General features: G+C 46.2%; 1 long non-coding RNA gene across 1 annotated transcript; it reads right to left on the bottom strand.

Annotated features, from left to right (window-relative positions):
- Nucleotides 1-3,887: 3,887 nt before the first annotated feature.
- Nucleotides 3,888-8,460, bottom strand: LOC147574654 (uncharacterized). The gene is made up of 3 exons (XR_015243383.1): nt 7,993-8,460; nt 4,481-4,636; nt 3,888-3,995 (listed from the first exon to the last, which is right to left on the bottom strand). It is a non-coding gene; the product is annotated as an uncharacterized LOC147574654 (long non-coding RNA).
- Nucleotides 8,461-19,180: the final 10,720 nt, after the last annotated feature.

Genomic DNA, 19,180 nt, shown 5'->3' on the forward strand with positions numbered 1-19,180 from the left:
AGCTGAAGGTGTCTCACAGGTTTCTGGGGCTCTCTTCTGTTTTCTGTTTCTCAGACTAAATAATCTCAGTTCGCTGAACCTTCTGGCTGCTCAATTCAGGTGTTGGGCTGTAGTGCCCACGGTCTTCACTTCAGCTTCGGAAATTTTATTTGTTTTCTCAGCCTTTTAACACCTTTATAATCTCTATTTGGTGACACACCGTTCTCAATCTGTTATTTCTTCAGACATGGTTTCCTTTAGTCTTTGAACATATTTATAGTGACCGATCTAAAGTCTCCATCTTGTAAGTCCAACATCTGGACTGTTGTAGGGATACTTTTTATTTCCTGTGTTTGGGCCACACTCAGCTATTTGCACGTCATCTAAACTTCAGTGTGCATCAAAATCACCTAAAGGACTTGTTAAAACAGAGGCTGGGCCTCATCCCCAAGTTTCTGGGGTCCGAGAATTTCTGACATAGTCCCAGTTGCTTCTGCTGTGGCTGGTCCATGGAAAACACTTTGAGAACCACCAGCCCAGGCTAGACCCACCATCTCGGCCTCAAAGCAGGGTCCGTGTCTTACGGGTCTCTTACTCCACAGGGTATCCAACACAGTGACTCACAAAGAGCCATTCTACTAGCTTTATTGATATTGAATTACTGAATTTCAAAGGTGTGTCACAGAACATGGCATACACATCGAGGTTCTAAAGAAGAACCAAAAGAGAATGAAGAAGGGCGTGTGGCCCATTCATAAGTGAGGCTGCTTCACCAGTGAACAAAGAAAGGGGAAGGCGTGAGCTTGGTGATCTCCAATAGCATTCCGGGCATCGAGTCGTTAATTATCTCAGTTTTCACACAAGGAAGACTTAATTTTTTAATCATAGCATGCTTCTAGTGATTAGTAGATTCAGTATGAGTGAACACTGATGTCTTTTTACTAATGGGAAAATTGTTGTTAGTTACTAACGGGAAAATCATTACGATTAGTGCCCAGCTAAAAAATGCCAGACACAGAAACCGAAGCAACAAGCAGAGGCAGCCGTGTGCAGGACAGTGGGCAGGGGGCTGCCTGGCTTTGAGCCCACAATGCCACATGCACTCAGGCCCTCAGTTTCTCCCTCTGTAGAATGGGCACCAAAATACATCCGCTTCAGAGGGTAAGTCCTCAAAGCAGCACCTGCTGCACAGTGAACGTTTGTTAAAAATGCCAACCGGTGCAGCCCCTGTGGAAACCAGTATGGAGGTTCCTCAAACCATTAAAAAGAGAGTTATGGGGGAGCCTGGGTGGCGCAGTCGGCTAAGCGTCCGACTTCAACCAGGTCACGATCTCACGGTCCATGAGTTCGAGCCCCGCGTCGGGCTCTGGGCTGATGGCTCGGAGCCTGGAGCCTGTTTCCGATTCTGTGTCTCCCTCTCTCTCTGCCCCTCGCCCGTTCATGCTCTGTCTCTCTCTGTCCCAAAAATAAATAAACGTTGAAAAAAAAAAAAAAAAAAGAGAGTTACGATGTGACCCAGCAATTTCACTGCTGGGTACTTACCCAGGGAAAATGAAAACACGAACTCGAAAAGATACCTGCACACCCGTGTTCACTGATGTTTCACTTACAATAACCAAGATACGGAAGCCACCTAAGTGACCTCGGCAGATGAGTGGATACGGGAAATACTTCCAGCAGAATTTTATTCAGTCATCAAAAAGAAAGAAGTCTTGTCATTCGTGACAACACAGAGGTCTCGGAGACATCACACTAAGTGAGATAAGCCAGGCAGGGGAAGACAAACACCGAATGATCTCACTTACCTGTGGGATCTAAAACACCAGCAACGATAAAACTGTGGAGTCATTGCTAGAGAGGGTATTGTAAGTCCTGGAGGGTGAACGGGGTGAGAGCTGAAACGTCAGCGATGTTCTGGTCCCAAGGCTGTCGAGCGCGATAGCACTCTGAGAACAGAGCCCCGTGACACCGCAGAGGACAATTAGATACAAAATCCGCTGTGACCCCCTGACACTCCTTGAAACTACACATACTCCCTTCACGTAGCCAGCAGGTGCATGTCTGGTTAATGTCTAAAGATCCTTTGTGTTCCCTACCCATGCTTTGATATCCTTTGATACTCATATCTAAGAAAATATGAAATAAAGACTCTGTGCGGTTTGCTGCTGCAGCTGTTTCTCTGGTGGAAGCATGCCCGCACGTCCGCTCCATCCTGTATCTGAGAACTTCTTTGGTGTGCGGCCACACAAAACAAAAAGCAGACCCGTAGACACGGAGGAGTGGGGGCGGGTGGAATCAGTGAAGGGGTTGAAAGGCACACACTTCCAGTTTTGAAATGAGTAGGTCCTGGGTGTGGCAGACAGCGTGGTGATTGATGGTGGTTAATAATAACTGTGCTGTACATTTGAAAGTTGCCCAAAGAGTAGATCTTAAAAGTTCTCACAAAAGGGTTAATAATAAAAGTAAACCAGCAGAGAATCTTCTCAGGTTAGTCTGTGCTTTCGGGGATATGTTTCCCAGTGAAATTGAGAACGGGAGAGGCACTGGGGCCGTGGAGGGGAAGAAAAGGCTCTCCTAAAGTCCCGTGGGCCCCAGGGGTCTCTAGGGTGACGGCATCCTGTGTAGACAACACCGTGGCTGTCCCGCACCCATATCTGTACATTCCCAGCTTCCATCTCCCACTTCTCCAGACATCCTGCACCTGCAGGAAAGGAGAGGAAGAGAGAGGACGAAAGGCAAACTCACGTCCCCATCAGCTTTTTCGGTCATGCTGTGGATGGGTGCTTCTGGAATGGAAGTGATTTCAGGTTCGTGAACCTCCCCAGAACCCGTGAGAATCCACATCCCAGCCCTGATTTTAGGCTGATGGCTAGTGAATCCGAACGGGATCAACCGAAGGAAACTGGACAAACATTCCTCCTCTTGCAAGGGGTTCAGATTTCCCCCGAGAGCCCTGGAATTGACTGTAAGTCTTGGCAAAGAGCATCACCCACCAGTGCGGGGCTCATAAAGTGTACAGGTCTCTGGAAGACGGGTTTCTCCAGCTGGATTTCGCAATGAGAAACACACCTCAGTAACACAGCCGGAGGCGAGGAACCAGTCCCGGATGACTGATGTGGGGACTGCACAAAGGCGGCAGAAGGGGCAAGATTCGGTCATGCTACTGGCCTGGCCGCGGCCCCTCCTGCCTGGCGGTGTCATTCCCGCGGACTCTGCACGCCGGGAGAGGCTAGCCCTCTGGGTCACCCTGTGCGCACTCAGGCACTCTCTCCTCTTTCCCTTTCTTCCTTTCATCCTTTTTGGCTGAGAGGGCCAAATTCAATTGTGTGTTCTCTCTTCAAGCTTTCCGTCGCAGAGATTTCCAAACACACACAACGGTAGCGGTAGGCACACAACAGTCCCCGAGGCTCTGTCACCAGCTTCCCATATCACATTGAGCCAGTTTTGTTCTCTCTGTTCCCCACTGATGGGGTTCTTGAGCAAACGGCTAAGAAAGAATTCTTGAGATGTCTTCGGTGCGAAAAGGTGGTTTTACTAAAGCACGGGGACGGGACCCGGGGGCAGAAAGAGCTGCCCCGGGGTTGTGAGGGGTGACTGATTATACACCTTTAGGTTTGTGGAGGGAGGGCGATAGAGATAAAGTAAGTTTCTCACGTTTATTTATTTTTGGGACAGAGAGAGACAGAGCATGAACGGGGGAGGGGCAGAGAGAGAGGGAGACACAGAAACGGAAGCAGGCTCCAGGCTCTGAGCCATCAGCCCAGAGCCCGACGCGGGGCTCGAACTCACGAACCGCGAGATCGTGACCTGAGCTGAAGTCGGACACCCAACCGACTGAGCCACCCAGGCGCCCCGAGATAAAGTAAGTTTCTAAGGAATCTGGAAGCAAGGCTTTCAGGACCTTGAGATAAAGTTATTTTCAGTCTTTAATAAAACACAAACACCAAGGGAGTAGGGCAGCCAGGAGTTGCCTGAAGAAGTTCTCGCTCTGCGTGTTTCAGGTGTCTGTCAGTGGGCTGTGGGCTGGAAGGAGATTTCACTTAAGCTACGTTTCTCTTGCCTTTGTTTCCTTCACCACCCAATGTTTTCCTGGAGCATTTTACAGCAAATCCCAAAATTTCACTCTTTTTTTTTTAATGTTTGTTTGTTTGTTTATTTTGAGAGAGAGAAACAGAGTGCGAGCAGGGGAGGGGCAGAGAGAGAGGGAGACACAGAATCCGAAGCAGACTCCAGGCTCCGAGCCATCAGCACAGAGCCCGACGTGGGACTCGAACCCCACGGTGAGATCATGACCTGAGCTGAAGTTGGGATGCTCCACCGACTGAACCACCCAGGTGCCCCCAAAATTTCACTTTTAAATGCGGCATTTTGTCTCTCTAAAAACTAAGCACTTAAAAAAAAAAAAACCTATCTAAAATACATGATCACACTTTCCCTAATTAACAACAATCCCTCCACATCATCTAATATATAGTTTGTTTTAAAATCTCTCAAAAAATACCTGCTACAGTTGTTTTTGTTCCAATAGGCTCCACTCAAGGTCTCCATGGCGCATCTGGCTGTTAGTCTCTTAAGCTCTCTCAGCATATGACACTTTCGTCTGTCTTTCTCTCCCCAGGCCACATGTCCGGCCGGCTCAGGTTCCCACAGTCTAGACCTGCCCAATTGAATTGTCAAAGTTGTCAGAAGTTCAGAGATAACAGAAGTAAAGCCAGTGAATCACCTAAGTAGCAATGAGTAAAATTTATCGCGCCCACATACACAAGACGGTTTGCATGCCAGGAGCACTTAGACCAAGCACCGCGTGAGGCTTGGCGTATTGTCCTAAAAAGTGGATCATGTCGTGAGAAGGCAGGGACTGCATATTCTTCCCAGGGACTGGCTATAATGTTAGAATGTTCCAGAATTAAAGGGAATCGGTCACCAGTTACCTCATATCAGTTTCAGGGGACAGTTTAAATTTCACTTACGATTTCCAGAGGCACCAGCAAGAAGTAACCCAGGCAAGTGAGCCTCCCTTGTCTGGCAAGACAGAAAAAAAAAAAAAAAAAAAAAAAGCTAAATTGAGCTTTGCTTGTGTGACTAAATTGGTTTTGTCTGCACAGGGAATTTTCAAGTATGGTTGCCATTTGTGTTTCATTTCACCAGTGTAACTAACACATTCCTTTGCTCCCCAAGCTCCTATAAACTGGTGTTTGGATCTGGAGGCTTGTTTAGACGTGGGTTTGAACTTTTCAGCATGGATATTCTAGGATATTCTATACACGGTGCTGGCAGTTCCTCCCACACCCCTAATGGCTGGTGACCCAAGTCTGCTGGACCTGATATTGGTAGGAGGCAGGGGGAAGGTCAGGTCAGCCTGATTGCACCCCCGCCCAACGTTCCCTATCAGCCTCTTGGTTTTAGCATTGATAATTGCCAACACTCATGTGCTCATTAGTGGTTGCAAACGATGGCTGTCCATTTTGATTTTGTTGTTCTGCACTGATCAGCTGTAATTCCTCTGTTGCTACTTTCTAACCCGAAATACAGTGTGGAGAGGAAAGTATATTTGAAAGTTGTATTTTTGAAATATACATGACACTTTTCTCTTTATAAATTTTCAGAATAATTGGGAACCTACGAGGAGACCAGTAAGACTTTCTTCCGTTTTCCTGTCATCACACACATACAGCAGTTCAAGCACCTGCTTTGTTCCAATGGCGGGGTCTCCTCCAGACCGGCCCCCGGACACAGCCCCCTTGGTCTTGGCAACGTCCCTATTTTGGACCACAACACCGATGTCTCAGGATCGTCTCGTACTGTGCCTGCCTCAGAGCGGCGTTCTTTCTAAGAGCCTTGGTTCCTTTCAGTAAAAAGTAGCTTTTGGTGAGTGTGCTTGTTGTGACCGTCTTGTCCTTGAGTCTAGGCTTCTTCCGTGTGTGGTTTTCTCTGAAAGATCATGTTGAGCTTATTACACTCTCCTTTCCAAACCAAATGTAAAATTTTAGGGTTTTTGCTTAAGTCTGATTATAACGCTGTACTGCTTAGCGTTGAAAATCTTGGTCCCTAAGGAATTTTCCGTGATTATTTTTCTGCTGTCTCTTCTGCCGTCTTATGTGCTTCACCATGTGGATGGTTCGAATAACAATATCAGTATTAGTATTCCAAGTAGGAAGCTAGGATGAGGGAAAAGCTTGCCACCTGCATGGCAAACAGCCACAGACATGAGAGGTACAAAGTGGCATCGGGGAGAGTTTCAACCACAGTGACAAAAGCAGGAGGAATCAGTGTAAGGAGAGTTTGCCTGCCTGTGAGATTGCTCTGAGATGGGAGGTCTGACACAGGCTCCCCCAGGAGTGTCACCAATGACACTTAGCAGTTGATGGTTGTTGGTGGCAGGGTTTTAGGGAAGAAGGGGACGGACAGAACTTTTAGCTGCCGCGGGCTTTGGGAGGTTTCACACACGGTACATTTGAGCCTCTGGATTTTTTTTTTTTTTTTGTAATATTTACTTATTTTGAGAGAGAGAGCGCACATTTGTGAGGGACCAAGAGAGGGAGAGAGAGAGAATCCCAAGCAGGCTCACTCTGTCAGTGTAGGGCCCAACGTGGGCCTCGAACTCATGAACTGTGAGATCACGACCTGAGCCGAAATCAAGAGTTGGATGCTTAGCCAACTGAGCCCCCAGGAGCTCCTTGAGCCTCTGGATCCTAACGGCTTCTTGTAGGTCCCTGGTGCCTTCCTACGGGCTTGGACCACGGGGGCAGCGTGAAAAAGTAGATGTGAAAGATGGTGTCACTTTTCCAGTTCCTTCATTTTTCTCTGAGTTTTGTCCCTGCTTCCAAAATCAACATGACTTGTCTGGAGAGAGGAACATCCTAATAAGCCTGGCAAAAAGTCAAGCCATTTGTCCCTCTGCTTCCTGGAACCTCTCTGGAAAACGCTGCATGTTTCCTTGTGGTGACGCTGTTCACCGTGTACCTGGGTCTCATGTCGGAGAAAAAGGACTTCGTGCCCACAAACCCAGCTACGTTTCTATTGAACAACCTTCGACTCGTTTAGCACCTGAGTTGCTAATGACATATTTTACTAAGTTTATGACTTCAGAAATGCAATGATTAGCACTTAATTTCAAGCAATGCCAACTACTCTTACAGGATATTAATTCAACGTTTTAATAAAAAGCTGTTTGGGAGTATGGACCATGGCATTAATCCCCAGATTCTCCCAAAGACGAAGGCGCAGCTCTCTGGGCCCGGCCCTGGCTGCTGCGGGGCTGGCCGGCCGCTCTCGGGGGAACCACTCTTCAGACCTGCCTGCAACCTCAAACACGCACGCCCTTCTCATTAGAGCACAGGGCACCTCTGCCCTGGAGGATTAGCTCCAAAGGGGGATAGGAAAAGTAGAAACATCTGCTCAGGCACAGCTAACGGGGACATGAGAGTTCTAATCCTGCCTCTGTCCCCAGCCGACCTGAGCTGAACCTCAAAGCCAGAGGAGCCAGTTAAAGAGTTGGGGCCTGGGAGCTCTGAGGGGCTGGGGAGCAGGGGGCCCGGGCTGCGGGCTGCGTGAAAAGGGAGGAAGAAGGGGAAGGGGTATAGCGAGCGGGTGGAACAGGGGTGCAGGGGTGCAGGGGGAGCAGGGGTGTGGATGCACACAGAAGCCAGGGTATGAGGTGTGTACCAAGGGGTGCGGGAGAGGGCAGGCGCGCAGGGCATGGGGGGTGTAGCAGGGATTTGGGGGCGCAAGAGGGGTGCAGGGGCGTGCTGGGGAGGGGGAGGGGAGCAAGATGCCGGGGGTGGTGGCGAAGGGACACGCAGGAGGTGCAGGGGAGCAGTGATGCGGGGAGGGTGCAGGGGCACGCAGAGGGGTGCAGGGGAGTCCTGGAGGGAGCGGCAATGGGGGAGGGGGAGCGGGAAGGGGTGCGGAGGGAGCGGATGCCGGGGGCGTGGGGAAGGACACGGAGGGGAGGGGCTCCTGAGGGCAGGGACTCAGGGCAGGCGTTTCTGTGCCCCCCTCTCCACACAGTACCTGGCTCCAAACGTGTTCGCTGAGCTGAAGCGGCTGGCGGAGGCCGGATCGTCGGGACCTTGGCGCACCTGTGGCCCCAGATCTCAGGGGTGCGCGTGCGTTCTAGGTTTCCTCCGTGACCTTGCCAACCTTGGTCAGCCGTGGAACTCTAGTCCTTCGTGGTTCATCTTTTTCTCGTCGATAGAAATTAAAGACAGAAAAGATAGTAAACATTTTAACATTTCTTGAATTGTGGAAGCATCAAGAAGATGGAAAAGTTAGTGATTTACTCACAGTGTAGACATTTCTTTGCAAACTGGTGTCAACAATCTGCCAAAGCCTCGTTTGCTGGGAGCATGCCTGAGGGTGTAGCATTTTCTGATTTAGTGATGTATAAATATTTGTAAAAGGGAAGAACTGTGTTTTTTTAATGTTTATTTATTTTTGAGAGAGAGAGAGAGAGAGAGAGAGAGAGAGAGAGAGAGAGAGAGAGAGTATGCGTGGGGGAGGGGCAGAGAAAGAGGGAGACACAGAACGGGAAGCAGGCTCCAGGCTCCGAGCTGTCAGCACAGAGCCCAACTTGGGGCTCCGGCTCACGAACCTTGAGATCATGACCTGGGCCAAAGTCGGACACTTAATGTACTAGGCCACCCAGGTGCCCCGGGAAGAACAATTTTAAAAAGAGGCTACCTGGGACTGAAACCTACAGGGTCATCTCTCCTCCATTTTTTTCTGTACCCTTAAAACATTCCCCTTTGGAGTCTGGAGCAGGAGAAGGGGTGCAGCCCAATGTCACACAGAAACAGCAGTTGAGGCTGGGAGAGTCACATGTTCAGGGCCCTAAACAGACCGGTGGCTGGCCCAGTGGAAGGTGCTGGAATCTCTCTGCACCCGGATAATGGGTGGAGATGAGCCCCCACATGTGAGCGTGCCCGCTCAGCATGGTGCGCGGGAGCCCAGAGCCAGGTCACTAATCTGTGGTCTGGCTGGAGCCACATACCTGTGGCTCTGGATGAAACTGCTTCACAGGGAGACAACCTTGTCCCAGGGCACCCAAGAAGGAAAATTTCCACAGAGGATAAGTTCACAAAGATTCCAAAACATATCAGAAGTCCAGTGTTATGAAAAATAGTCACGAGGAGAGCCCGCGTCCTGGAAGTCATTCTCTTCTGTGGCCGTGTGTCTCCAACGCCCCAGCAGGGACCTGGTCACAGTGTGGACCGAAACCACCCAGGTGGTTGGCACGAGGTGGGACTCAGAGAGACACCACCAGCGTCCATGGAAGGCCGTCCATGGCCTCCTCTATGACCCCACGCGGGGACTGGCACCGCCTGTTAATGAGGATTTCATCCAGAAAGGAGTGCCTGCAGTCCACCTGACCAAGGGACCCGGGAAGTTTCACCAGATTTCATTAAACACGACCCACGGAAATGACCAGCCTTTCCCATGTTTGCAGTGAGTTGACAGGGGACGAGGCCCCTGGAGCCCTCTGTGCTGAAATGGGCTCCCGGATCCATAAGGGAAAGAACGTCCACACGGTACCTGGTTCCCAGCCCCCGCAGCTGAGCTGGGAATACGGGAGCCTTTGGAACACGCCAGACACTCCACAGAGGACTGGGGAACCAGGATCAGAAACCTCGTGGGAGCCAGGGCACCAGAAATGACACGCTTCTGGAACAGACCCCAACCCTCTCCCTCTGTTTGCACTAGTCCAGTGGGGGCAAAATCCCAGGGGTGGGCCGGACTGGCCACCATCAAGGCACATGCCTGCCACTGACCAGTCTGCTGCAGACACCCCTTGGCTTCTCAAGTGGGAGAGCAGAGCCTTTCAACTTGCAGTCCCACCGAAACATGCGCAGAGGAGGAGAGGAGTCCCCCAAATGGAAAACAGCATGCCGACAGACAGGGAGAGACTATTCCCATGCAGGCAAAGCAATCCAACCCAGCCCTGTCTGCGACTCCATCCTCACGGCCGTCCACGGAGCTGCTGGTCCTCGGCCAACATCCACAACACCAATGGCGGGCTCTCCACCCTCAAGCCCCTGGCTCTGCTTGCTTGCACTGGCTGGTCTCACACTTGCCCAGGGCTTAAGGATTTCTGGTCCAAGCCCCGCTTGGGTCCCCTGCCTGGAAGGGCTGGCCAGATTGGGGCCAGATCCTGAGCAGTAGGAGAGAGGGATACCCAGGAGGGATGAGGTTGGTGAGGAGATGAGGTGGTGGCAGACAGGGAGGTGGGGCGGCCATGGGTCACGGGTGAGTGGGCCAGGGGCTGCCCTCAAGGGCACGGGCTCTAATGGGGTGAGCCCCCTGGGGAGTGAGGGCTAGAGGGTGGCCTTGAAGCCAGCCAATCCTGGCAGATATTTGTAAACAGAAAGTGTTATCCTGACTTCCTCATGAACTGCCACTGTTTGTTCATTCCTTATTGTACTTGATGTTGAACGTGCCTCCTTTCTTCTACAGGTTTTACTGATTAAAACCCAAATTAAACCTGCAGCCAAGGAAAACTGTGCCCACGTAGCACTTAACCAGGAAGATTTCAAGTATGGTAAATGTGCAAAGTGTCAGAAGGAAAGACCTGGGCCGAGGAGAAATGAGAAAACCATCAGAGGGAGGAACAAATATTTTTAAGGAAACGACACTTGTGTATTGTGATATGCTAAACTATCAATGACAACTGGAGTAAAGAACTGTATTATTATTTTTTAATACACTTTAGCTTTTGGAGATTTAGGATTAGATTCACAGCAAAATGGAACAGAAAGTACAGAGTACCCCCCACGCCCCTGTGCCCCTCCAGAGCCGCCCCCGCCATCAACACCGCCAGCAGATGGTGCACGTGTTACCCTGCACGGATGCGTCACACCACCCGGGGTCATGGTTCACGTCAGGATCACACTTGGTGTTGTATATTCTGCGGGTTTGGCCAGATGCATGCTGGTACCCACCATTAGAGTGCAGTGGTAGTTTCAGTCCCTAAAGATGCTCAGTGCTCTCTACCTCTCCCCTCCCCCACCCCCCATCTCTGGTCTCTTTCCTGTCTCCATAGTTTTGCCTTTTCCAGAATGTCTTGTAGCTAAAATCATACAGTATGCATCTTTTCAGACTGGCTTCTTTCACTTAGTTACATGCATTAAAGTTTCCTTCATGTCTTTTCATGGCCTGATAGCTCATCTCTTTATAGTGCTAATATTCCATTGTCTGGATGGACCACAGTTCATTTATCCATCCACCTACTGACGGATGTCTTGGTTGTTTCCAAAATTTGGTGACTTTGAGCAAAGCCGCTGTAAACACTCATGTGCAGGCTTTTGCGTGGTTGTAGATTTTCTAAATCCCGAGGCGCATGATTGCCGGATCCTATGATAAGTGGATGTTTAGTTTCGTAAGAAACGAACTCTCTTCCAAAGCGGCTGCACCAATTTGCATTCCCACCAACAACGAGAGAGAGTTCCTGTTGTTCCACATCCTCTCCAGCGGTTGGTGTTGTCGGTGTTCTGGATTTTGACCATTCTGATAGGTGTGGAGAGCTGGATTATCTTCAGTACTGGGATCGCAGCATCCAAGTGTGGGCGTGGTAGTGGTTGTTTTCATCTCTAATACTGTTTTTATGATTAAATACCTAGAAACATCTTCCAGTTTAGAGGAAGCACTTGTCATTATGAAACCAGGGTTGACTGGTGCAGATTGGAGAGGGAAAATCATCCTTTTAGTGCACGACAATCAGTACTCTTGTCACATGGAAATGAAACATTACAACAAAAGATGTTATATATATATATATATATATATATATATATATACACACACACATATATATATACACACACATATACACACACACACACACAGATATATATGTAAGATGTTAAGATGTTACATATTTTTAAAAACTCAAAATGCAATTTTAAGTTTTTTTCTTAAATGTTTCTCTTTCCTTTAATGCATGCATTGCCACACCCCATAAAGCAATGGGAAAAAAATCAGATTTAAACAGGAAAGAACAGAGGCTACATTCGATCTTAGCCAAAAGGCCAAGAGGCAACTGCACATATAATTCAGAGTAATGATTTTCAGTGATGTTTTAGGGAGTTACAAATATAGAAAAACAGGATGTTGTGACAAACTCATCAAGAGGTGCTAGGCGCTAACGAGAAATTCCTTTGATTCAGGGAGAGGGAGAGGGAGAAAGTGCCAGTGAGTTCAGGATCAGTGGCACAGCTCTTCACTGATTCACTTACGGAGACAAGACAGGCTTCATCTTGGAAAAGAGGCTCAGGCAGGAAGCCCCTGGAGCCCTCTGGACTCCAGTTCCCTCTTCTGGAACAAAAAAGAGGGGGCTCATGATATGGTAGTCATTAACTTTGCTCCCCTGTTAGATAAATACGGACTAACTTATCTAAAACCAGGTATGACATTATTAAGGTACTTGAGACAATGAGAAATGGTCAGTCCAGCCTCAGGCTCTTGTAGAGGACACACTAGCTCTGGCCGTGGGGAAGGAAGGTGCAGCAGGCCTGGGGTCACCACACACTGTGGGCTGAAAGGAAACTAGAGACCCCTTGAGATGCCCCCTTAGGCCCCTAGCGTGCTTGCTCCAGCCTTTGGGCTTGCTTCTCAGCTCGGTGTTTCCGCCATTTGGAAAGCTCCTAAAAAAGAAATATTCCAGTATTTTGACATGGTTATTTCAGAGATAGCCTGGATGCTAACATTTTTTTTTTTTGAGAAACATTTACTTTCACGTAACCAGAACTCCATCCTGGTATTATCAATCACTTTGGAGAAATTGTGGCAAATTTGGTGCTTTTCTTACAAAACCATGCAAGCTTTGTGAAAACCTTCCTTCAATCATGATCTGCTGAAATGGTGTTTGTGAGGTCACTTCCATACAAGAAATGTAAAAAAAAAGAATTAAATGAATCATGTTATCCTCCTCCATGACCCCAACCTCCCCCACAAACAATAATTGGAATTGTTTCAAAATGTCTCCACCCCTACACAATGAATTTTTGACGAAGTAATTTTATGGCGCTTGAACTTGATCAATAAATTCTGGTCAATACCATTGAAGGTGAGTTTGCCTAATATGGCGGTCACATCATTGGATCCCAAATGTCACTGGGTCAGTGGGGGCTGCACACAGCTCATCTTTGTGACCACAACTGAGTCCTCAGACAAGTAAATCAAGACAAAGTCATTTACCAAAGACACATACAGAAGGTCTTTTGTTTGTTCTTGTTTTTATCTGGTAGTTTTCTGATCCTGAAGCTTCAATTTCTGAAGACATGAATTTTATCTGTTAAAAACACCCATAGAGTTTAGAGCGTAAGGTAAAAGTTCTTATGTTACAACATGCAACTGGGTTTCACTACTTTTTTTAATCATGGGAGAAGCCAGGGGATTTATGAGATCTACCTAAGACATTAACCAGACTCCTCCTCTTCAGTCTCTGATGTGCACAAGAGATATGTATAACTCCCATCTGCTTGTAATAAGAATAAAAGTTTAAAACCTGAGGTTTTATTGTTACCTTAAAGAATCAAATCTTTTATTTGAAATAAGAAAACTGAAAACCAATTTAGGGAGGAAGTCTAACGTCCCCTGGAGCAAATGTGAGTTTCTTTCAGCTTAGAAATAATGATAAGCTGTGGTGTCTGAAAGGCAAATGCTTTCTTCTTTTAGAGAGAGCATGACCGTGACCACGAAGGAGTGCCTCTCAGCTCAGTCCTGCTGCCCTGCCCTGTCACCTGGAAGTTACCTCTCCTGTGACCAACACTGGTTTTCTTGAAACTTCGAGTCTGAAATTGGCTTGGAAGGTCTACAGGTGAGCACATATGTATTTTGCTTTCTTAAGAGAAATTCCCATGATGGGAGGGTGATGTTTTTGCAGGAGTCTGTGTCCTTGGCCAGATTCCCATTTCCTAGATTTTCTTATGCTGAGATGCTTAGTCCAATCTCATTAACTACTTTATTCACCCGTGACCAAAACTAGTTTAAATTCTTACCTCTCTCAGAGAGGTTCACAAATTGATGAGGGGGAAATTATTTGTTCTTTAAAAGCACTTGAGAACCTATCAGAAATGTTAGACTGGGCCACTTTTATTTATTTATTTTTTTAATGTTTATTTATTTTAGAGGGAGGGAGAGGGAGGGAGGGAGGGAGAGAGAGAGAGAGTGCGCACAAGGAGTGGAGCAGCAGAGAGAGAGACAGAGAGGGAGACACAGAATCTGAAGCAGGCTCCAGGCTCTGAGCTGTCAGCACAGAGCCCGACGCAGGGCTCGAACCCACCAACTGAGAGATCATGACCTGAGCCAAAGTTTGATGCTTCACCGACTGAGCCACCCAGGTGCCCCAGGATTAGGCCAGTTTTAAAAATCTGTATACTGCAGAATACAATGATATGCAAAATATTGGAAGAGATAGTCAAACAAGCTGGGAGAGACTGGGTTACGATGAGATTAAAGGACATTTTAATCTCAGGACTTCTCAGACTCTTCCTTTGCCTGCCCCACAACCCAACATCCTCACTCTCAGCCATCAGGTATATACAGTGGAAATTTGAATGTTCATCCGAAAACCAGAAGATGAAAACATAATGGCCCCAAATCACCAAAGCTATCACAGATCTTCCCACATCCATGTAGGAGCAGTTCTGTAATAAAGACCATAACAACGGATGGCACAAATTATTAATCAATTAGGAAAAGGAAAATGACATAAGTCTTCAGAATGAAACAGTTATGCCCTTAGCCACTACATGGTGAGATTTCCAAAATACCAAGACTGAAGGGTGGTGTGCATAGCACCCCCTGGTGAGGAGACATTGCACCAAGGCTTTATGGAGAGAGAGTAGACTGGACAGACATTTGGGAACAGAGCACACCAGGCTGTGGAACCAGCTGTGGCGTTGCCCCACGTGGGACCTCACTTGGCACACTTGAGGATGTGTGAAAATTGTCTAAGTATAATGAAGGAGATGTTTCAGATCAGTGCAGAGAGGATGAACAGTCCAGTGAGTGGTTTTGGAACAAATGAGTATCTCTTTGGAAAATATACATAATCTTATATTCCCAGTACGTACACACACACACACACACACACACACACACACACACACACACACACACACACCATAAATTCTGGATAAATTAGGGAACTAAATGTAGTGACTTCCAGTTAGAGATAGTGGAATCAAGCACCTCCATTTATATTCTCTCCTTCCCCTGACCTCAGTAAAACTACGTGAAAGGATTTTTGAAAACATAAACCCACAAAGAGAAAAGGAAAAGAGACAGCAACAGATTTTCAGAAGCTAGAAAGCAGGGATGAGTAGAAACTGACTAAGCAGAACATGGAGAGCCAAATCATGAGCCAGCAGTGGGGAGGTCCAGGAGAAAAGGCAGCAAAAAATCCTCAAAGCCTCAGAAATTGGGAGCATCCAGGCCCTCAGGAGGAAAGACAGTGGGCTATGAATTAGAAGATCATTTAAAATCTGCTTAAGGAGCAGTGGACACTCATCTTATTCACCATTCCTCACAGATGGGGACTCCTCCTCCCCCTAACAGAAAGCTGGAGGTTTGTTCCTTGGAGAGGCCAAGGAAAACACGTCCATGTGAGGGGGACCCCAACTGGTTGACTTGAGATTCTTGCCCTACTTCTCCAATGTGGCCCCAGGACTTGGTCTCTAGGAGCAAGTCTGAAGGTGTGTCTTTGGTGATTTGGAACCAAGCCAAGCAGAAGGACCTAAATACATTAGAAACAGGGATCCCTCCCACCCCCACGCCAGACATCTCATCCCTCCCACCCCACAGTGAAGCTCACTGGGCACAAAGAACTCACACATCAGCAGACAGCCAAGAGGCACAAATGCTTAAACAAACCCACCAGATGAATGACAGGGATGGGAACAGACAGGAGGGGCACCTGGAAGGTGCAGAGGCTGCATATGAAAAGAAAACTAAAAATCATTAATGTCCTCAGAAGGCCGAGAGGAAATATTACACTTTGGGGGGAAAGCACCAGCAAAGGAATAGCTAGAGAACTATAAATTTAAACTAGGATATCAGAAAAGTCACACTGGATGATATATTTGACAATGCTAATCTTAGGGACTCGTGTTCATGGAAACACATCATAGGAGTGAAAGGCAAGCCACAGGATAGCAGAAAATATTTGTGATCTTATCTCCAGTGAAATAATAGTATCCAGTACACATAGGGAATATCTATAAATACGAAAAAAGATAGAAAACCAATAGAAAATTGGGCAAAAGGTTTGGTAGTCACTTTATAAAAGAGAACATTCAAATGGGTATGAAAAGGTGTTCAACTTCAAGAAGAAGCAACTTAAGACCACCTGATATACCACCCACCAGAGTAGCTAGTGAGAAACAAACATACTAACAACCCAAGTATTGGTGAGAATGTAAAGTGAACAGAACAATAACACTCTGTTGCAGGAGTGTCAGTTGCTAAAACCGCTTTGGAAAACTGTTTGGCAACATCTACTAATGTTTGATGCATTCAATAATTCTACTCCTCGGCATATACCCAACAGAAACACACACATATATTTACTAGAAGACACCTACAAGAATGTATCTATCAGCAGCAAAATGGACAAATAAACCGTGGTATATTCATTCAAAAAATACCATACAGAAATGAGAATGCACATAAGATAAATGAATTCCACAAACAACGTTGAGTAAACAAAGCCAGACACAAAGGAATAGAATTCTGTGTGATTCCATGTGTATGAAGTTCAAAACCAAGTAAAGCTAATTTATAATGTTAGAAACAAGGGGCAGCTGTTTCCTTTAGGAATGGCAGTGCCTGAGAAAGGCACAGAGGCATCTGGTAATGTTGTCTTTCTAGACCCGAGTGCTGGCCACATGAGTGTTTTCACTTTGTGAAAATTCACACAGTTGAACACTTGATTTGTGTGTTTTGCTATATTTAATAGAAAGTTACTTATAAAACCATACTAGAAAGGTGGAAGATGAAGATATGGCATGCTGTCAGGAAATACAAAACAATGACCATGATTACAAATGGGGAGAAAGATGAAACGAGACAAAAAAATCTAGAAGACCAACTTCAGAAGGGCCAACTTCAAATGAAGTGAGTTTCTGAGAGAACAAATTGAGAAATGGTGGTGGGGGTAGGAATTAAAGAAATACTTCAAGAAAATATCTCATGACTAAAGATTTGAATTGCCAAATTGAAAAGATGCACCAAGTTTGGACCACATTAAATGATAATAGTCCCCCATCAAAGCACATCATTATTGATTTTCAGAATCCTGGGAACAGAAAGATAATTTCGTGTTCCCATAGAGAAAAAGTAGATCAAATACAAAGAATGGGAATCAGAATAACCTTGAAATTCTCAACAACGACAATGGAAGCTAAAAGACAATGGAGGAATGTCTTCAATATTGAGATTGCCATCTTTTATACCCAGCCGAAGTATCAAATATGGAGCTGGATAAAGACCTATTTAGATGTGAAGTGCTCAAAAAATTTACTTCCCATTCCCATTTCCCAGGAAGCTGAGAGGATGTTCTTGACCAAAATGAGGAAATAAAACAAGAAAAAGTATGATCTAACATTCAGGAAACAATAAGCTCCAAATGAAAGAGGTGAAGAGAACCCCAGGATGATACAGGGGGAGATTGCAGGATGCCACATGGAGGTAGGTCTGCAGAACCATCAGCCTGGCCACAGATCAGAACTCAGGACATAGTTTCAGGAAGATGATATTATGCTAATGTGTATGAACACACCAAGAGAAGCTCTTCACAAATGGAGTAGAACTTGAAATTAATTAAGTGGTAAATATATATATATATATATATATATATATATATATATATATATATATATATATAAATAATCAATAAGAGACTGTTAGTAGCTCATGAAAAAACACAAAGTTTTAGGGTTTGTAGGGTAGCAGTCGAGAGTACAGAATATAAATCCAGAATGTCTGGGGTTCAAATTCTAACACACAAAGACTGACTTACCTTGATCAAGTCACTTGACCTCCCTGGGCCTCAAGTGTAAGATCAGGGTTGTTATAACAGTCTTTGGAAGAGATTTGTGAAAACTGAAGTCCTTGGAAGTCTGCCCAGCCCAAAGAAAGCGCTGTGTGAGCGTTAACTATCATCATTGTTACCACCAGCACCACCATAATCATTGTGGTCCAGCTGGTGGTTCAGCTGTGAAGGGTGTGACTATAATAGAATGCTGAGATTTTTAAAAAATTCTTTCAACTAGATAGGGAAAAAGAGAAGACAGACATTGCTGTGGGATCAGGGAAGGGGAAGAAGAAAACCATCATCTTCCCCTTGGCGAAGTCTTAGATACTTTTTACAACTAAAAAATAAAGAAGTAGCAATATACTCATGCTTGTTTGAGATAGGGGTGGATATCAAAAGAAATAGCTAAGAGAATTGCCGAGAGCTGCTTTGTGAGGGCAGAAAATGGGGGAAGTGTTATTCTTTGTAACAATCTTCAAAAAATATGTGCAGATATACTTTCATTTTAAAAATTAAAATTAAATTTTTCTTCAAAAAAGAAGTCTCCAGGACAGATGGTTTCACTGGAAAATTCTACCCAGTGTTTAAAAAAGAATCAATGCCAATAATGCACAATCTTTTCCAGAAAACATGAGAGAGCATTTTCCCATTTCATTTTATGAAGCCAGTTTTATACTGACACCAGATCCAAAGCCAGGACCAAAAAGGGAAAGTGCAGACCAATATCCCTCCTGAACGGAGATGTAAAACCCACTGAGAGTACTGGCAAACAGGATTCAGCAGCACTGAGAAGGAATTACACACCGTGACTGAACAAGGTTTACGCCAGGAATGCAAACGAGTTCAATATTCAAAAGCCAGTCAATGTCATTCACCATATCAACAAGAAGAAATTTCATGTGATCATGTCAGTTGATGCACAAAAAACATTTGAAAATTTCGAAATCCATTCATGATAAAAAAAAAAAAATTCCAGAAAACAAGGAATAGGGAGGAACTTTGTCAACCTGATAAAGAACCCACCTGCAGGAAGCCCATGGCTAACATCTGCATAACGGTCAGATGTCCCCCACAACTGGGCACAAGACCGGGATGCCCACACTCCACACTAGTAATCCACCCAGTTCCGGAAGGTGTAGCCAGAACTCAGAGCAAGAAAGGAAATAAAAG

Source organism: Puma concolor, chromosome D4, assembly GCF_028749965.1.
Source record: "Puma concolor isolate L17-30 chromosome D4, mPumCon1.1.hap2, whole genome shotgun sequence".
Lineage (NCBI taxonomy): Eukaryota > Metazoa > Chordata > Mammalia > Carnivora > Felidae > Puma > Puma concolor.